This window comes from Physcomitrium patens, chromosome 22 (genome assembly GCF_059467195.1).
Source record: "Physcomitrium patens ecotype Gransden chromosome 22, ASM5946719v1, whole genome shotgun sequence".
Classification (NCBI taxonomy): domain Eukaryota; kingdom Viridiplantae; phylum Streptophyta; class Bryopsida; order Funariales; family Funariaceae; genus Physcomitrium; species Physcomitrium patens.
In genome coordinates this window covers 2,426,937-2,438,680 of record NC_143431.1, presented here as the reverse complement: position 1 = coordinate 2,438,680, position 11,744 = coordinate 2,426,937, and positions in this window count along the sequence as shown.

Here is an 11,744-nt window from a genome sequence, read left to right as displayed (position 1 = left end):
TTACCAAAGGGACTTGGAGATCCGCCTCGTCCGTTGAGGATATATATTGTACATAACCTCGAATTAATTAGACGCTAGGCAAACAATAAGACCGAGGTGAAGCTCATAATTGAAACTGAACACTCTTCCGCTGGACTGGTAGTTGCGGGACTGGATTTGAAGATTGTCGACTGGTAAAACACGATGCGGTTGTACAGAGCAACAACCAAGATTTCTATGCCAGTTCTATCTCCCTTAATTGTTTTACAGAACTACAAATACTTATCGCAAAGAAAATGGCAACGTGTTTCCTCTTGGACAGCAGCAGACTATGAATGAACACTTCTAGGCTATTAAAGCTATGAGGGATAATTTCATGAATTGTTGCAAGTTCATCTTATGCCAAATCACACAGTCAACCAAGGGATTATGCGCTGAGACCTCCCGATTCACGTAATTTTGTGTGCTTCGTGTAAATGTCAAAGATACTAGTTCATCTTGAGCTGCAACCCTCAAGTCGGTCCGAGACACTAAAATTACAACAAATTGCCATAATAAAAGGATTGTCTGTACCTTGTGGGTTCTTGATCGTTTCATCACGGTGAATGTGAATTCATCTGGTTGCAGTAGTGTCTGTAATGAAACAAAATACAATGAAACCCTTATCACAGAAGTTGATTTGACCATCCTCAATTGTGTTCCAGAACTGAGGTACAATTGGTGGTGGCGAGAAACAGAGTATTTGTAGAAAAATAACGTCAACTCAGCTCAAAATTACCTATGTAGGCAAATCATGCCACATTCAGCAAGTGCGGGGAATTGTTTATCACAGATGGTCACTTGTTTCAGCATCGCAAATGTGGTATGTCACAACGACAAATCATGTGGTGTGCCGTAGCTTTGTAATGTTGAGTGATCAGTTTTGTCCACAATTTCATCTTGTTTATGCATTCTTACTACGAGCCGTTCACCAACCAGGAAACAAGATAATTGACCATAATAAATTAACAAGAAGGATATAGTTAAATTCCATCTCAACAATAGAAGGCTCCTCGATAACACTGGTTGATGTATCCATAATCCATGTATTCTTACTCCACAACCGGCACCCTCCCTTCACATTATTCACAATTTAGTGTTGTTTTAGAAACTCTATGACAGGTGGAATAAGGGTTAGAGATGAGGACTAACATCACCACCGTGGATCAGAAATCCATCTGAATTTGGATAATTAGCTTGCTAGAAATCTATGTTAAGTCCGAGGAAAGCTAATTCGAGAGCAACCAATTACTGTCTTCAACATTCAATAATCAAACCTTAACTCGAAATGCCTTGCAATGAAGAAAATCTATGCAGAAAGGTAACCCTTCAAGTGCTCGGCGCAACTCTGGATTCGGTGATTTGGCCGATGGGTACACGTTATCCATGGGTTTTACTACAGCAGCTCCTTGGCAAAGATGGTGACAGGTTTTCTATCATGTACAGGTCGCATGCCTCAAATACTCCACCTCCATGTTCACAATATTCAACACCGGGGGCATTGCCAGTGGGTAGGGCCACTTCTTGAGAAGCATTCAATCCCTCTTTTGATCACAATATTATATACTGCTCTTATTTCCCCATCACTGAACGCAAACGGAGTACCATCATCACTACAGACTTAGATTTCTTCTACATAATTTTCCCATTCTTCTCCCAGTGTACAAGATCTCATTCCCTGTCTGTTAGCAGTAGCCCTTGTTACCGTTTTGTTCATAGCTCCCCTGTTCTGTTCATCATTCTTGCAGACACCTGCACTGCTACTTGATCATGTATTGTTTTCTTTGTTAATTGAACTATTAGTTTCCTCCAATCTCTAAACAATAGCTTTCTATATGGTAGCAGAGCACGGACTCTACAAGACTTTGAGCTTTATTTTATAATAGATCATAGTTCAACATGTAGTACATCTCTGTTGCACTATGACAGGGTCAAACTTTGAAGTCACCCCTTGTAGTAGCAAACAAGAGAGATTGAGTAGAGGGCTCTAGAAATACATACCTCACATGGCATGGTAGTAGGAACAGTGTAGACCACACCCATCACCAGAGCTAGAGATTTACTATTTCCAAAGACCTACCATCATACTGGAATGGACAACTATTGAATATGGGCCCTTTGAATGAAAAACATTTTAAAATGAGATGGATTTTTTTGTTGGTGTATTATGACAACTTCTCCTATGCCACTCTCAGCTATCAAATAAAAGAGACAAGAGCATGCAATGAGTGCTCTCAACAACAATGCCAAATGTATAGCACTACATATTATGAATTTATTTTTATGATCCCTACAAATGTTGGATACATCTCAAGTTAAGGTACAAAGCTAATAATAATCCTTCCAAACTTATCTTGATTGATAAGTCCTTTAATATCAAGAAAACTAGCACAATGAGTATGGATAAGTACATTATAAAAATGAGCATAGACTAATATCTTATAAAAATGAGCATAGACAAGTATCTTATAAAAATGAGCATGGATGAGTATCTTTAGAAGATATTAGTATTTTTCCTCCAAAAGCAGTTGTAGTCTAGTGCACAATGAAAAACCTACCAAAAAAATACAACATTACTAAACAAAAAATTATTAGAAGATAAGTTACTATCTTATACAAAACTTGAGATTTAATTTTTGAGTGAGTAGATGTCACAAAAAGTGCAAAAGAACAAAGAAGAATAGAACAATGCACTCCTTACTTTGAAGAACAATATAAGACACTACTATATATAAGGTAATTTGTTGCATATGGATAAAAAAATTAGATATTATAATAATAGAATTTAAATTCTATATATAAGAGGATTAATATACTATAGACATTATAATGTCAATAAATATTTCTATTTTAGAGGATATCATAATATTGGAGAAACCACATATTAAGGTGGCTATAACAAATTTCAAAATCAACTTTAAGTTTGAACTTTAGACAAGCAAAAAATAAGCATATTAGAAGATAATGTTTAAGCGATAATGAAGAATCTTAAAGCAATGGAGCTTTAACTACAATTTGAGCACCAAAATATACCATTTGGTAGCCATATTAACTACATCAAAAATTATTTCAAAAAAGATCAAATACTCAATTTATTAAAACTTGGTGAAGAAGATGTCATCAAAGACAAACCATCAACATCTTAAGTAATCAAGGCTTGCTTCGTTAGAATTAATTTAATAAAAATTAATAAGATTGTGATACATTGGTACATAAAATGAGATGCTTTATATCATATTATAGGACAAAACTTAGTCTTCTCATGAGTACAATCAAGTAATAGTCATAAGATAATATTGATAGAAGAATATAGTCATAATATACTTGATAGTGGAAAAGTGGCAATCTAACTTCATTATAATAAAAGAAAAACTATAAGTCACATTTTATATTTTTTGGGTATTTATAAAAAATTATTATTAGTTAGATTTCAAACAAAAAATGACTTTGTCTCACAATTTATATAACATGCTTGCCAAATTTGAGAAGTTTCAAGCAATATCATTGCAAAAGAATAACAACAAACTTATAACAACATGTACAAGCTACAAGACATCATCCTTATAGACTAATCCAAAGAATCTCTCTTACTCCACTAATCACCACAATGCATCTATTCTTTGGCATCTATGCTTAGGATTCTTTATTTATCAAGCTATGTGCAAGATGATCGAAAATAGGGTTGCTAAAAGTCTCCCAAATATTGCAATAAGCAATATATCATGTAAAGTAAGCATCATAAGAAAACAAATCAAAGCTAAGATTTAAAAAAAATAAACTAGACTATCTTTTGATAATCTATAGCTAATCCATATAGCTATAATATAGCCTTTTTGAGTAAAGTTACTAGAAAGAATATGATATTTTGTGCTTATATCTTGTGCTAGTATATAACTTTTCAAAAAAATGTATTTATATATTTTTTCTTTAAAAAGATAAATTTTTTTTCTTCAAAATATTATTTAATATCTATTCTTTAACCTTAATCTAATCAGATTTCTTTGAACCAAAGTTATTCAAACTGCTTATTTATTTCTTAACTATAGGTCTTCAAAATATCAGCCAAAAAAAGGTTTTTTAAAAATATCAACAAGTATAAAATCAAACATCTCTTAACTTTAAGTCTTTGATTTTCTTGTTTTTATTGTTGATATATCTCCAATAATTGGCAAATTTGACTTCTAATCTAAAATAATATATCTACTTGAGTCCTAATTTTCAATTAAAGGCTTTTAGATGCTACAATCCCAAGAAGCAATATATTATAATTTCTAAAAATGTTTGCTTCTTTAAAGAGTTAACTTTACTTGTTTTATCATTAATATCCAAACCAATCAATTTTTCTTGAAATTCTAGTATTCTTTATGATTTTGTATTAGTAAACAACTTATTAAATGCACTAAAATTCTTTGCTATACCATTAGATATTGCTACACCATTAGATATTGCTACACCAAAATCAACTATCACCACTAAACCAACACATGCTACAATCTCTCATTTGTCAATTACATCACAACAACATCCTTCACTATCTATAATATTCGGCAATTGAGCTTATAAATCTCACCAATCATCACCACTTAAAATTGCACTATAGCAATTTATTTGTGTATTATATCTACCAATACACTATAATGATTTTATTAACTTTTAATTTGGCGAGTTTTTTTTTTGAGAGCTCTTAAAGAAGGTACCAAATTCCTATATCATAATAAGACAACTCATAATCCATAGTAAATTAAAGTTATGGATTCCAAATATCACTCAATCATGACAAATAATACTTAGTCTTTGGTTACTCTTCTACCAAGATGTTCATTAATTATAACCAAATAAAATTTTAAAATCAAACTTGGTATAAATGATGAACCTTCTTGCAATAAAGCTCAAATTATTGCTTGAGATTTTTAACAAATTTATAAGGTTGAGTTTTAAAAAACCTTTATTTCTATGGTCAAATGAGAATTGATTTATATAGTTACAATTACTGCCGCTAATCATGGATAGCCAATCTACCATATAGATGTAGCTATTGGAATTTTTAACAAAAAATTAACCAATGATGTCCATATATTCCAATCTTTAAGTTGTGTGTAGTTGAGCAAAGAACACTTCATTTGCAAATTCAATTTTTTGTTATGCATGCTATGCCAAAGTCTAAGAATTTGGTATATTTAGATTGATTTTTATCTCTACCAATAAGATCTATATAAAATATTAATAAATCCAAATATTTATTATTTCTATTACAACTCCATAATCACTATATTGATGGTCTATGTTGATGATTTATATATTATTAATTCATTGGCTATAGTTATCTAAGAATTTAAAATATACTTATGAGTTTAATATTAGATAATAAATTTAGATTTGCTCCAAAAATTTCTTGGTGTTGAATTCTTTCAAACTGACAACAATACTTTGTTTACTAAATTGCATGCATTTCCTCATTTTTCACACAATACCATTATCTTATCAGGTATCTAACATATGCATCTTTCTTTAAGATATTGAAAATTTGGAAAGACAAATAAATCTCATCTATTAAACTTTGGCTCTATCATTGTTAAATTGATAAACTTAATTTTTTCATTAAAACCTAATTTGATATTAGCTTTGTAATCTTTTTGCTAAGTTACTTTATGCACCAACTACATTAACTTTATTTTAGTACTTGACTTGATATCTTAGCCTATCTACACCAATAACTTGATTTTAGCCTTTGGTATCCAAAAATGAAGGAATTCATCATTTAAGATTATTTAAATACCAATTATGTTAGCAATTTGGACATACAAACATCTATAATTGTATTTTTATTTTTTATGGGAAGTTTTTCTATCTCTTGGTGTAGTATGAAATAAAACATTACATCACATTTTTCATATAAAGAAAAATATTAAGCCCTTGCAAAGGCAACTTATAAAGATGTATGGATTCAAGACCTAATATATGAACTAGACTTTTTTGATAGCAACCTTGCAAAAATTTGATGTGATAATCAGAGTTTCATCAAGATATTAAAAAATATACTATTTCATGATCAAACAAAATACTTTGAGGTCTACCTTTACTTTATTCATCAAAAAATAAAAGATGATACAATAAAAGTAGAATTTAAAACATCCATAGAACAATTAATTGATACCTTGATGGAACTAACAATTTCCTTAAGAAAAACAAAATTTGAGGATTGTTGGAGTTTAATAATTTTATAACCGTTTTTGATATCTAATGATACAAATTTTACTCTCTAGTTTAGATTCTTCTCATTTTTGAGTCACCAAATTGACTAAATTTTGTATTTAGTACAAAAATATACTTATGGTGCTTAAAAGTTACTAGTCTAGCGAATTAATGTAAGAGTTTTGTTATAAATAACAACAAATAGAGTGTTTATTACAAAAATGGGTGTCTTGTAGATTTTTCTTTTAGAAAGAATTTTAAAGTAAATATCTTCTCCTTAGATTAGCTAATATGAATTTATAATTTTATAATAGTAGTTTCATTATCACTAAATATTTAATTAAAGTTAAATATAATCTTTGATTCAAGTCAATTAAAAAAGCAAAGAAAGAGAAAGAAAAGAAAAAATAGTGAAGAAAGGTAGGCAACTAATAGAAGAGAATATAGAGAGAAAAGAAAAGAAAAAGTAAAAAAAGAAAGGTTAAAGAAGAAAAGAAAAAGGAAAAGAAGGGATGAGTGAAGAGGCAAGAGGTTGTTCCTAAACTCTAGCAACTTCTTGCCGATAAGGATTTGGGCTGCTTCGGATTCTCTCTCCTCCTTATTTTTGATTTTTTTGCTTGAGGCATCTCCTAATGCTCTAACTTTTAGAAAGACCTTCTGATGTGTTTTTTTTGGATGTGTATGGCAGATGTATGGCTCAGCTCCTATGGTGCACCATATCAAGATAATGTTAGGTTAAAAAAGCACCAAATTAGGGATTGATAGAATTAGGATTTGGATGAAATTATTGGATGAATTTAAATCAAAAATGAATTTAAATCATAGATAAAATGTTATTTGAAGATGAATTTTGGTTAATAAATGAAAGTTAGTCAAAAAAATAAAACAATAAAATAAAATAAAAGTGATAGTAATTATTTAATTATATGAGATTTTTTTTTAGTAATTATTAAAGTGTAAGTTGGTAGTAGAGATTTGGTTTGACTATTTGGGTGATTTAAGGAGGTTAAGAGTGATTGATCAAGATTTAAATAAAAGCCACAACTTGTCAAATTTGTATAGTTAATTTACTTATTATAAATTATAATAAATTTCTATTTAGTGGAGGTTTATTTTATCTCATATTTCAATGATTTAAAGAGGTTAAGAATGATTTGATTAAGATTTGAATAAGAGCAAAATTTTTTAGGATTTCTACAATTAATTCACTTGTTGTGAATTAGAATAAAGTTCAAACTATTGGAGATTTATTTTAGTTCTTACCATTAAATGGTCTTTTATTTCTTGCTTTGTTTTAAAATTCTTATATTGAGCATCATTATAATCTATCACCTCTTTCTCACAAGCTTTTGTCATGGACATTAATATTTACTTCAATAATTATATAGATAATATAAGTAGATAGAAATAGATAAAAATAGATAAAATTAATAATATCTTATGAAAAAGCTTCTTAGAAGCTTTCTAGAAGTGTCTTTTTTTTTATATGTATTTATAAGTGATTAATAGTTTGAAAATTTAATCAACAAGTTGACTACATGTTATATATATTGGCCACTAGTGATACAAGTTGGACATGTGGCACACAAATAAGAAGCTTATCTTGCAAGTTATATATATATATATATATATATATATATATATATATATATATATATATATATATATATAAATTAGATACATGATGGAGGTCTTATAGAATATATCAAGAATTTAAAATACTGACTGGAAATCTAAACAAGAAGCTCAAGAAGAATTGGCAAGAACTAGATTAATCAGATGAGTACAAGAACAACACTAGAGAGGTGAGCTAGAGCTCGAAGAGGTGTGTTGTTGAGATTGAGGATCCCCTCTGTCTTGGCTCTTATATATACTACAAGCTAAGAAGCTTCTCAAGTAGCTTCTACAAGCTAAGAAGCTTCTCAAGTAGCTTCTACAAGCTAGGAAGCTTCTCAAGTAGCTTCTATGAACTTAAAAACTTCTCAAGTAGCTTCTACAAACTACAAAGCTTCTCTAGAACCTTCTAAAATCTTTTACAACTTTCTAGTATATGTCGTTGATATCACCCCCCCTCCCTCCCCCTTTAGCTTCGAGGTCTCCGAGAAGCACTCCTATTGCGAGTCAATACCAATGTAAGAAGTTGAAAATTTGTCGCATAGTGTCTGCAATATACTCCAATTGTTGCTCGTACAGCAAGTAGTTCATTGGTCCTTGTAACCAACGATAGTATCCTACATCTTTGATTTCTGACCAGGCATGAACTTCTATGTCTTCATTGTGAAAATGCCTTGCAAACACTCCTTCGGGAAGATCACTATAGGCAAGTTCTATCTCAAATACAATCACTAGCGACCTGTTATTACGTATCCTCCGTCGTCTTTGTGATACAGGCGGTTCTTCATCTCGGGGTTGTCTTTGTGAGATACTTGGTTGAGAGGACATGACTGGTATGGTATCTATCTCTTGGCTATCCATATCAGACCGAAAAAAATAAGCACTAAATATAAAAGAATGGGCTTAGGTTACAGATTTATAGTCTCTAAGTATGTCTTTTAGAGGTTCCTTCTCCCCCTTCTTTGTAAGGTCGAGGATTAAGAGGCTTTAAGGAGAAGGGACTTCACTAAAAAACTTTCATCAAAAGAGCTTAGGTTTCTGAGGATAGTGTCGATGAAACCCCTATACCTTTTGCAACGTATTGATAAGATTTTTTGCTGGTTTCCATGTAAGCTCATTGATATCATAGCCGCTCCAATATACTAGGTACTCTAATTTCTTCCACTTATGCCGCAAATCTAATACCTTTTCCACCTTGTATTTCTCGTGGTTCTCAATTTTAATACTAGGTGGCGGACATTGCACTCTTTTAGAAAAAGACGACTCTTGATAAGGCTCCAACAAAGAAACATGAAAGACTGGGTGTACCTTTACAGCAGCAGGTAAGCCCGGACAGTATGCCATTGGATTGATTTGCTTCTGGATGATAAATGGTCCCAATCTTCGGTAGTCCAACTTATCATATGGCGGCTTGGTTTTGATATTCCGTCAAAGCACCCATATTTTATCTCTAATTTTAAAAGTAGATGCTTGATTCCAAAATTTGTCTGTGGACGCCTTGTAAACTTCTTAGGCAGTTTGCAATTGAAGCTTCAATGTTGTTTGAAGCTCTGATAGTTGTTTCACAAATCTTTCAGCTATTGAGTTGTTATTGCTTGACGGACTCAACAAATCAAGCTTCGGATGATATCTATAGTTGAAAAAGAATGGTGTTTATTGAGTCGACGCATGAAAGGTGTTGTTATATGCAAACTCAGCTAATGATAGATATGCACTCCAATTATCTTGCTGATAGTTGATGCTGCATTGTAAATATTGCTCCAAAGTTTGATTCACCCATTCTATTTGGCTGTCAATTTGAGGATGGAAAGCCAAAGAAAGCTTGATAACCACCTTCAATATTTCAAAGCGAGATCTCTAGAACTTTGATACGAATTGAGTTTCTCGATCTGACACGATATCATCTGATAAACCATGATATCAATATATACTATCAAAGAAGAACCTTGTTGTGTCTTTGCTTGATAATGTTTTCTTGCAAGGGACAAAGTGTGCCATCTTTGTAAGCTGATCTACGACAACAAAGATATTGTCAAATGAATTTGATGGCAGCAAGTCCATAATGAAGTCCATGGAAACTGAAGACCATGACTGACGTGGAATAGGCAATGGCTGAAGAAGACCATAAGGACAATGCCGAGGGTTCTTGGATCTTGAACAAATGTCATAGAAGAGGACAAAATCCTTGACATCCTTCCACATTTGGGGCCACCAAAAATCTTGGGAAATAAGTTCTAAGGTCTTATTGAATTCAAAATATCCTATAGTTAGAAAGTCACGTCAAGATTGGAGAACTCAAAGTTGTGCTAGTGTCAAGGACAAGAACTCGATGAAAGCTAAAGAGTAAGTGAGACTTTTCTCAAAAAGAAATAGGACAAAATAGAAATATGTATATTAAGAAAGAAACTGGAATGGCTATTGCCAAAATACAAGAAAACTAGAGACCCTTGAAACTAGACTAGAAGCAAAAAAGGAGTTGACAAGAGTGAAGAGGGCTTCACTCTTGCCTCTATATATACTATCTAACTAGAAGCCACGTGGCGATGTTCTATAAGACCTCCAATATATGTTGACTTTCTAGGCCACATGCCTTTGCTTGCAAGGCAAGTTTTCTATGGATAGACCACGTAGTTAGCTTGTTCTTTAAGCTTCCAACATGCGTGGCACATGGCTAACTTGTTGACCAAGTTTCTAACCTAAAAGTCAACTATAGACTCCTATAAAGTCAAAGCAGCGTCTATGAAGCTTCTAAGAAGCTTCTCTAGAAGATATTACACAATTAACCTACTTTTACATACTTTTATCTATTCCTATAGGTAATTATATGTATGTCCGTGACATTACCCCCCCTTCTAGGGACGAGTTCCACGAGGAGCGGTGATTATATATTGAGAAAATCTAATATGCGGCGAATTGTATTTGCTACATACTCTGATCTTTGTTCTCTTCGAAGATAGTTGATGGGTCTTCTTAGCCATCGATAGTGTCCCATTCCAGGGCGAGAAGACCACCCTGTTATTTGATCACTGTTGAGGCCTTCATAACTTCCTTCAAATAATACATTTGAAACACCATCAGGAGTCGTTCCTATCTCCAATAATATCACCAAACATCGAGAATCTCTTCCAAGGTCGTGATACCAAACGCGTTGTATCTCACCATCTATTCGAGGAAGAACATGTCGTTCTTGAGGGTCTTCATTTCGGTTGCGTCGTCTTGAAGGTTGTGACAATCGCAATGTCTCATCCGGTAAGTCAGCAAACGAAGGTTCTTGAGTTGAATCCGCTGGTTGTTGGCTCTCCATCTAATTAGCGTCACAAAATGCAAAGAAGTTACAAACAAGGATAGGAAATTGAATGTTATCTTGCCTCAATCTTGTCTCTTTTATAAGAGAGGTTTTCATCTTGGTTTTGATGGATGTCGTTGATGAAAAACTTTGACTTTAGCTGATGCATTTGCTAGATTCCTGGATGGCTCCCATGTGCGCTCACTAATATCATATCCGCACCAATGAACAAGATATTCCAGCTTATTTCGGCGTCGCCTTGAGTCTAATATCTCTTCCACCTCAAATTCTTCATTATTATCTACTTCTATAGGAGGCGGTGGCATTTGTCTTCTTCCTTGTATATCCACTGTCTTATATGGTTCAAGAAGAGACACGTGGAATACAGGATGGATCTTCATTGACTCCGGTAGATGTAACCGATATGCAACTGGGTTGATCTGTTCAGAAACAGAAAAGGGGCCAAGCCTACGATAGTCCAATTTGTCACAAGGTCGAGTGGTCTTGATATTGCGACGAAGTAGCCATACCTTATCACCCACGTTGAGTTGTGGTTGCTCTTTACGATATACATCTGCATTTATCTTTTGTCGTTCTTGAGCTTTCTTCAACTGCGCCTTCATTATTGCATGTA